Source organism: Mustela lutreola, chromosome 9 (genome assembly GCF_030435805.1).
Source record: "Mustela lutreola isolate mMusLut2 chromosome 9, mMusLut2.pri, whole genome shotgun sequence".
Taxonomy (NCBI): domain Eukaryota; kingdom Metazoa; phylum Chordata; class Mammalia; order Carnivora; family Mustelidae; genus Mustela; species Mustela lutreola.
The window spans coordinates 112,649,508-112,660,038 of record NC_081298.1 but is presented as its reverse complement, the minus strand read 5'-3'; positions in this window follow the sequence as shown (position 1 = coordinate 112,660,038).

Sequence of the window (10,531 nt, the reverse complement as noted above, 5' to 3'; positions counted from 1 at the left end):
GGACTAACCTACGCTACAAACACAGACAAGTAAAGTAGGCAACATCACACAGTCAAGGTTTCTCTCCTTCCTTTCTCTCCCTTTTTTTTTCAAGCTCCTTTTTTTCCCCCAAATAGACAAAGAAGAAAAGAGAGAGTTTTCCAGCATGATACATAAACACATTTTTCAGCAAAGGCTGCTAATAAGACTTCCAAGTCATCATCAAATATAAGTAACTGCCAGACAGACTTCGGAGTCTATAACAGAGGCTGAAACTAACCCAACTGACCCAAGTTAAAGATAATCAGACTATGTTGCATGCTGGTCACATATATCACAAAATCCATACAACATCTCAAGGGATAGTGCCCATTGAACAAAGAAGTAGAGGACACCCTGAATGAGCCAATAAATTCCTATTCCCTGCTTTATAGACAGATAAGCCAAACCCTGACACCCTTCTCCCTCTACACTCTGACCCCATCTTCAGGAAAGAAGAAGAGGGAAGGGGCACATCCCTGAGATGCTAAAAAATGCTACCAAAAAGAGAATATAATTTAACTGATATTAGATCACTTATAGATTTCTCCCCCTCAAATTTATATGTTCTCTGTACATATGAGTTACAGTATAAGCTTTAGAAATCAATATATATGCATATAATTTATGAAATATAAAAATATATATGATCACATAAATATCTGCATATATTTTTATGATGGATATGTCATAGTTTATGATATAACTAATACTTTAATACTTTTTAAAATCTTCATATATGCTATCTATAGTAAAATACAGTAAGTAAACATGAGATAAGTTTATGACATATGACACAAGTGCTTTATATATGTTACTTTATTGAATTACCTAAGAATTCTTATAGGTTACATACTCTAATGACCTTCTTTTAAAGATTTAAAAAAATGAAGTCAGAGGAAGTGGATAGGCAGGGTGGTACACTATCAGGCAAGGTCCTTGATACATACTCTTATCTGCTCACAGAGTGAAGTAATTATCACCTACCAAAGGAATCAGCTCTAGAGCAGTAAAGGTCCTACATGTAAAAACTGTGATATTTGAAAAAAGGAGTAGGACTTGTTTCAAATTCTAGCTTGGGGACATCCTAATTGAATGGTTTTTGTCAATTCATTTTACCCTTCTGATCTTTAATAAAATGAATCACCCATGGACATACTGAACATAAATTCAAAGAGATAATGTGTACAAAAGTACATGGTGGCAGATAGCCAATATCTGAGTAGGATGTTAGAGAAAAAATAGAACATACAGTGTTGGATTCCGATCTGTACTGCAGACTTATTCAAAATATTCTAGATGTTTGTTAAATATGCTTCCTACTTCCCTTGTACCAGTTCTGAAGTAATAACTATATAAAGGCAAATCATTGTGGAAATTTCAAATGCATTTATTGGCTAAGATTTAATAAGTCTATTTCTATTTCACACTTAATCTTTTTCAGTGAAAAATAATCATTTTTTGCTTTAAGATGAAATATTTTGAAAACAACTAAAAGAATAACATGCCTTGTTTGCTTATATAACACATGATTACATAGCCTTATATGTGTAGTATATCATTTATCCATATGCTTTTGGTACAATGTAACTGATTTGTGAAATGGAAATAATTACTTACATTTCCCTCTCAGGATAAAGTCATACATAATAACTCTTACAATGAATATAAACCCCTGACTACAGTAAAGCATTGGCTTAAGTCTCTGGAAACTTTATAAGTTCAACTTCTTGGGAGGTTTCTGTTTCAAATTTGCATTTTCCTAACAGTATTGAATGGGATAAGATCCCTCATTTCTAGTAGGGGCATTGTTTTTGGCCGTTCAACATTTCTAAAGCACTTGTAACTTAAATTTTCTCAGCTCTGTCAGTCTTTTTTACTTAAGCTAAATTACAAGGTGCTCTCGGTATTTATAATACAGTGATTTCCAAAAGCTCTTTTTAAAGTGAATTACATGCCATGAAAAGAATCAATGTACGTGAAAAGACAGATAGAAAGAAAACATTCATTATAAATTTTTAAAGGGGAAAACCTGGTGACCTGTCTTTAACTTCTTCATAGAACTGACTCCTATCCTCTCATTTTGAATATGTTTTTCTTTTCCCTCCTTTGCTAAGAGCTTTCCTACTTGGTGGGTTTTTTAGGCACCACCACTCATGTGATGGAACCCAGGGTACAAAAAATAACAATAGTTTCCTCAAATAATCTTATGTGAAGGTTAACAACTATTTAATTTCTTTGGGTAAAAAGCACTTCCTAATCTCCAAAAACCGTAGAGCTGAACTCCTCCTGAGAGTTCAAATGTGAAAGCTTTTTAATCAAACTCTACTCACACGTGTTTAGAAGATAAAATAGCAATACTAATTATAAAATATATTGAGGTGATTATAATGATAATGTACACTCTCTTCTTTTCCCAGCTGGGAATCACCTAATGTACTACCACAATGGCCTCAGACAGAAATGCAGAAATTCCTGGTCTCCTCCCAGAGGGATCCAGAAGTGATTTTAAGTCAAAGGTGGGGGATTCAGTGAGGGATCCTCATTGGGTAGTCAAATCATGTGGCACCCAAAGGCTGAAGACACACACAGGGTATTTCTTTCCTTTGCATAAAGATTGATCAAACAACTTACAGTCTGATCCTGGCCAGCCTATGTCCCCTCAATTGTGACTGGATAACAGAAAACAAAGGCAATTCTCATACTGCACTAAGGCATTTTGTCTCAGAAGGGCTTACTTAGATTGCTTCTCCAATCCAGCACCATTCTTTGGAAATTTCCATGGATCTAGCAGTCTTTCCATACATCCATTCACCCACTGTCTGAGTAGTGGACCCCTGTGGAACCTCTTTCAGCTCAGGATGTGGCCCAGGAGTATAACCCCCTGGTACCAGGGCACCACTGCTTTCTCCTGGTTCCCACTCCCTTCTGGGTGTTCAGCTCTTAGTTCTATAACTAAAAGAATCCGTCCCTCCCGTTTCCCTTCAGACAATTCAGCTTCAATGGCTACATGAGCCCTGAATAAAAAAGTTTAAGTAAAGACTTTGAATCAACCCCAACACTGACTGCCAGCAACTCCTTTGCAACTCAGAAACATAAAAATGGTAATTCATTCTCTTGAGGAAAGATAAATTTACTTCTTAGGAATAACACCTGTCTATCTTCCTAGGGATGGGATTGAGAGTATCTATTATCTTGGCAGAGGGCATGGGGGTCATCTTGGTGGTAAAAAGCAAGATACAACTTGTAACCAACAGGTTATCTAGTTACATCTGATTAATGGGCTACCCCAATTTGTAACCAGATCTAAAATTTACTGAGCACTAATGGTTCTATAGGCATTATTCAATCTAATGCTGAAACACAACCATGGGTTTTGTAACTTGTTAGAACTGAGGAGATGGAAGCTTAAGGAGGTCACATGTCCAAGGTCACACAATTAATAAAAACACAGCCAGAACTCCAGGTTTAGTCTAATTTGAGAACCACTATGAAATCATTTCACTCCACTACTTCTAAATTTGTCCAGATTTCTGAAAGCTCACTACTTCATAACATAACAATCTCCTGCATCATCCCATCACTGTTGCCTCAACTGGTTGACATCAGTCTATGTACAAACAGAATACATCAGATTTGCCAAAATTTACTTTTAAGAAAAAAAGAATCCTCACCTTATGAGGCAGACCTATCATTATTAAACATTAAAAGGAAAACATTGCATGGTTATGGTTATTAATACAATAGATTGATTTTCTTCTTCAAATGTGTGTTTCTGAGCTGGATAGGCATATTAGCTCAGAAAGTTTCCTCTGCAAGCTTGTATCTTTGATCATCAATCTGCATTTAACTTTGAAGCTATTGTTAAAAAAGGTATGGAGTGCTCAATTTCTGATTCATTTTAGGAGAACAGCTGGAGTCAAGAATGTGTGGCTATTTTTTTTCCTCCAGAATTACTTCTGTAATTAGTGCTGTATACTGTGGGCTGTGGAATATGTCTTTTGACTCAGAATTATAGGAGGATGTGCACAAGGTCACCGAGAAACTAATTTAAGGAGTAATTACTAACTTCATTCTTTTCTTTTGTTGGTACTCCCTAAGAAAATGTGTTCAAATGAAGTAATGTGATTGGTTTTACCAAAATCAGTACTGTTTCTCAGCCATATTTTGGGCTCATATTGGACACAATGAATTCTTTTAAATTTCACACTTAGGCAACAGTTAGAAGAAAAGAAAATATGGAATATTTATTGATGAGGCCCAGTTCTCCATCCTAATGCCCAGAAACAATTACGATATTGTAACTACAAAAAAATCCTATCTGTAATAAGGCCAGGTATTCAAAGTTGAAAAGAGTTGACTGATGTGAAAAAATATTTGGCTGTCTTGTTGTCACTGTAAAGCTCTCACTGAGTTGAACTGAATACTATGAAATTGTGCCACTCAAATTTACTTTTACACTTTGGAGTGTGAACAGTAACTTCAAGCCTCAGTGCTTCTCCCCCCTTAAATAAAAGCATGCACAGCTCAGAAAAACTGAGCATTTCTACTCGAATACAATATACGTATACTTCTGAAAAACCTCAGTTTGAAAAAATTAGAGTTTATGGACAAAAGTAGGATTGAAGAAGACGACTCAAAACCTATGGAACTTTGCAATCTGAACATTCAGAAAAATTACAATAATCTTAATAAAAATACTAGAACTGGGCACTTTCTTAAAATTTCAATTCAGACTTTAAGATAACACAAAGTAAAAAAAAAAAAAAAGTAAAAAAAACCTGCTGTTATTTGCATATCAGTCTTCAGAAACATATGTTTCTTCAAATGTTAAGACTAACGTTTGAAGGAAAAGACAAATGGAAAATAGGATTACTGATTTGGGATATTTAATAAGGTAATAAACATCCAATGAGACTATTTTGATTCTGAGGTTCTGATTCTATTAAAAATGAAACTGGAAAGTAGTTAGGGAACTATGAAAAAATGTTTGTTATTAAGGAAAAATATGAACAATCTGAGGAAATGTTATAATCTAATAAATTTATATAAATGATGGGAAATATAATCTTAAACGTGCATCAATTTTCCCATGCAATTCAAAAATATGTGTGCAATTGTGTATAATATTAATGCCATATTAGATACTTCCTACTGTCTAAAACTTCACAACTTGATTTTCTAAAATCTCAAATAATTTTAAATAACAAATAATTTTAACTTTTATGTAAGTTTTAGAGTTATAGACAAGATTAAAATGATCAAATAAGTGGATTTCTGTTTCCTTTAAGTTAAGAGAATGAGAATGAGAATCAAGAGCACCTAAAAATAATTTGTGGCCATCTTCTTGTTGCTGAGAAGGACCAGAGAAAGCTTTTTCTCAGACTGTGTGAAATCACAAATAAATCCTAGCATTGAGTATAGTGCCCTTGTGACCTGATGTGTACTACGTTCTTGTTCTGTTGACTGAATTTAACAATCTGTAAATAAGCTATTGGTTCATGCCTTTAAAAGCATTTCCTCTTGATGTACTAAGTGGGTTGCATACATTTACGAATTTAAAATCAACACTTTAAATTATATTTAAAAAATGCTACAGAACTATAGAGCTAAAACAGACCGAAGTTTTAGTTTTTTGTTGTTTGTTTTTTTTTAATTTATATACTAATTCTCATTTCATTTTACTTGAAGTCTTTGTATGGAGTCATGTGCTAATTAATCCCCATTCTTCTCCAGACAGTTAGTTCTCCTGCTTATAACCATCAACTAGAGACTGGCCCAGCAAATTTATTTTGCATTCTACAAGATGTATCTGTGTAATCACACACAGTGATGATGGAGGGAATGAGTCCTATTATTTGACCCAAGAATCTAGAAATACATAGTCTAAACCTTGTTCAACTGTTTTTATAACAGACGATTTTTAAAAAGTAGTTGCTTATTGATAGTCATCATTTACATCCATGCCACATAAATCAAATGCATTTCCATTATTCACAGTGTTGGCAGCACTAAATCCTGGACCACTTAACAAAACACAAATCTGAAACACTTTATTCTGCTTTCCTGAAACTAATCACAGGATTATATTGGGCTTATAAAGACTGGCTATGAATGCACCTAGAAGATTCTAGTACTATCTACAATATAGAAGGTTGTGATTTCACTACCACTGCAATCAACTGCTTTATAGTAGCACTATGTGCAAAGAAATTGGTTATTTAATTAATTTATTTATTTTTTAAAAGGATTTATTTATTTATTTGACAGACAGAGATCACAAGTAGGCAGAGAGGTAGGCACAGAGAGAGGAGGAAGCAGGCTCCCCACTGAGCAGAGAGCCTGATGTAGGGCTTGATCCCAGGATGCTGGGATTATGACTCAAGCTGAAGGCAGAGGCTTAACCCACTGAGCCACCCAGGCACCCCAGAAATTGGTTATTTTAAAAACAACAACAAATTTCTTCTAAGCTCTCTTCATTAAAAAAAAGCTTTCATCCTGAAATGGAAGAAAGTGAGTCAGGCATACCCACAGCACAGTATTAGTAAAGAACTGAGTAGCAAAACAGACTCTCAAGCAATACAGAACTTCATCAAATGCCTGAAGTATGCAGCACTGCTTTTAGTTCCAAATGATCTTGAACTTGAGTTTTCAACTAAAATTTTTTAATTACAGCATTGTTCTCTAACAAGCAACATTTTAACTCAAAAAATTTTACAAGTGAGGAAGATTTCATTTATTATTTCTTAAAGTAGAGAACATTTGTATCTTTTCTAATTTGTATCTTTTCTAACATGTTGCTTTATTCCCTTCAGAAAATTTTGTCAACAACTTTAGAATATGCCTTCTCTTATATAGCTTTTCAGAATGTTGTGGACAAAAGAGCCAATATAGCCAACAGTAGTAAAGATGACATTTTAAAGTAGAAAACTCCAATGCTTTAAAATTCAGATTCAAAGAACTTTTATATAACTATTTCTAAACCTTTATCCAACCTAATTTTTCTGAGCATGCTACTACCTTATTGGTAACGTACTTCAAAACATACCTTTTAGGAGGAGCAATGTCATTTTTGAGGGACCAAAAGAGGTTGAACAATGTCTATATGTTTAAAATTAGGTTAGTGTTCTATGGGTTTTTTACTCAAAATAACAACCAATAACCAATAACCTATAATAAATAATATATATAATATATAATATATATTATATATAATATATATTGTATATATTTATATAATAAATATATAACAAATAACATTGGTTATTATTTTAGTCAATATTTCAACAATACTTGTAGAGCAGTTTGAACATTTCAGGACACATGTACACATCTCTGATGTGGTCATGGAACTGATGTTATATCTAATTAAATGAAGAAAATTAGAATGAAATGTAATGATTTTTCTCAAATAGTTCTGCAAATTAGAAGGTCTTGCATTCAAGATATCCTGTCTTTCTCTCAATACTTATGTTTTTCCTTGTGCTTTTTGTAACCAAAAGTAATTTTGAAGTCTTTTAGCCCCCCAAACTACTTTTTTTTTAACAAAAGATTCTGGCATAAAATTAGGACAAAAAAGCTAGTGAAGCTTCCTCATGAGACTTTCCACTCAGATAATGAATTATAGAAATGCGCTCTAGAGCTGTGAATGACCAAAAAATGATGCCTACATTCAAGGCAGCAGTTTAATCTTCATTGTCAGAAAACATAGGCAAAGTGATCCCAGTTCAGAGATTATTTCATTATCCAGGGTCTAGATTGTTTTCCACCTTAATTGACAGGTCTTAATAGGGCTTTTTAATGATATAGAATGTCCACATTGCTAGAGACATCATATAAATATAGAAAAATTTACACTTGTCTAAACAGCCAAATAAAGATGGATAAATGAGGAGGTGGCCTGTGGATCTTAATAATAATATTTTGGTAGAAAAGACAGATAGTATTCAAACAAATGGCTAAAAACTGCTCCTTAACATGTGAACCACTGCCAGAGTCTCTTAAGGACCTTCTCTTACTTTTCTCTATTCTGCATGGCATACCTAGAGGAATGTCCATAAATGCCACATGGGTTGAGTATTCCTTTCTTTCTAAAGATTCAATAGCAGAGAGGCAGCAAAGAAAAGGGAGAGTATAAGGGTTAATGTTTAAGGCAAAAATTCCCCAAGCTGACTATGTATTTGCTAACTGATCTTGTGAAAACAATTTAATTAATTTTCCTTGTCTTACCTGAAATTTTCTGAATATGTCCTGTCTTCTACTAGCTCAATCTTTTGCTGACACATTCCTCTTTCTGAAATGCTCTCCTTTATTTCTACTCACTCAAAGCCACCCAGTCTTTAAGACTCAAATCAAATTTGGATCTCCTTCCCAAGATCAACTAAGATAAAAGATATTTTTTCCTATTCTGGTCTTCAATACCTCTAAGCTTGTTCCTGTCCTATAATCTTTGAAACATACTATATGAGCCATACATATATATTTCTACTAGTAAAATGTCATAAACATAGCAACAACTCAGTCATGCTATCACAGTTACAAAATGCTCATAGCATCAATGATTTTATAGTTAAAAATATTAATAGTTGATTAACCAAAAGACCAGCTGATGGCATATTTAAATGCAAAACAAATGAAATTCCTGTATGGAAATGTAAGAACTCTTCCATACTCAATATTTTCATAAACTTGAATAAGAATATCAATAGAATGCTCTTTAAATACAACAATAACATTAAATGAGAAATAATATGTTATATATTGGAAGACAAAATTAGTATCCTGTTCAATGCCTAGACTTTCATAGTCATATGCAAATCTAATGATTTGACTCATTTTTTTAAAGAATGTTTCCCACACAATGACTCACTCAACTATTTAATATAAATTGCATGTATTTTATTGTCTATATAATCAACTCCTAGAACACCAACAAACTCTTAAAAAAAAAATCTATAGAAGGAGGAAGCCAAAGAGAGTTATTTTTTTACAACACCTTTCTCCTTCAGTTCACATTAACACCCTCTACCTTTTTGCCCTTCAAATAATTATATGACTCTTCATCTTTCCACTTAGTGTTAACTATCTCCTTTTTTATCTTTTCCTTTTTCTCTTCTATACACAAACACACACACACACACACATAGTCTTCTGGCCTAGTAGAGTAGGCCAGAAGAGAAGTTAACTGATTTAGGACAGGAAAGGACTCTCCCTACCCTAAAATAATCTCACTTAGATAGGAATACTCTGATTTCCCATGAGGCTTCCCTGCAGCCACATTTTTTTTTTTTTTTAAATAACATTTGTGGTGAGAACAAATCCTAGAGGCTGTGTTACCTAGCACTAAAAAGTTCTCCAACTAGATTTTTATGTTTTCTTTGAATTGACTTCTATATCCATTTGTCTTTTTCTTCTTTTCCTACTCAGAACTCTCAAACACAATGTGACAGATCCTTTAAAATTATAGCCAAACTAGAAAAAAATTAACACAAAATTAAATAATATATCTCTGATTTATATGAAAATATTTACATAATAAAACATTTTGTTTTATAAATATAACTTATTCCCTGCTAACTTCCAGAGAACAGTAATTTGAGAGGGCAATTCAAAGACAAATGAAAATAACTAAAATAAAATAAATAAAGGAAATGTGTAAATTTTTAAGTCATACTGTAGGCAGCCACGACCCTCACGTTCCTGGTCGATTTGTCACGCAGGCCGTGACATCATACAGAATTAATGCTTTTTATTTTATTTTATATTAAAAGTAAAATACTCAAATTATTGAATAAATATTTTTTAAAAACCCATATCCTTTATCCCATGATTACAAGTGGAACTCCTGTTAAAATTTTGCTGATTCCTTATAGTTCTTTTCTAAGTATCTTTTTAGTTATAATTATGTTGTACATATAATTGCACATTATTTTTTTCACTTAATGTCGCCATATGAATTTTAAAAACAAAGTCCTCCAACCAACCCAAAATAACAGTTACTGCACTTAAGTGTTTTGCTCAGTTATGAGTTTTCTAGAAGAAAAACAAAACAAAACAAAACAAAAACCAAAAGAGAAAGCTGGTGTTCTCTATTTTTGTCCTTGTCTGATGAGAAAAATCTATGATGTCATAGGAGTAGTAGAGTTTTCCTAGTACTAATTTCTAATAGAAAGTCACATGGCATCTTACATGAGATCAAATATAAGAATACATTGAACAGACATGCTTCTTCTGTGTTGCAATTTCTCATGAAATAAAAGAGAAGAAAGAACTGTTTAGCTTACCCTGACCACAGTCCAAATATTGGCTACACTAGATCACTGTCCTGGGATAAGCTACAATAGTTGCAATACTTTTTCACTAGAAGAAAGCACAGCTCTGGCCCAACTGACCACGAGTCTCCTAATAGTCTGTCATTGCCACAGGAAAGCACCAATGCCAGTCTTTACCTTTACACAACTGTACTTAGGACCACCTATAAACATAGCAAACCTGGGAAGCCAGTCAAGCCACA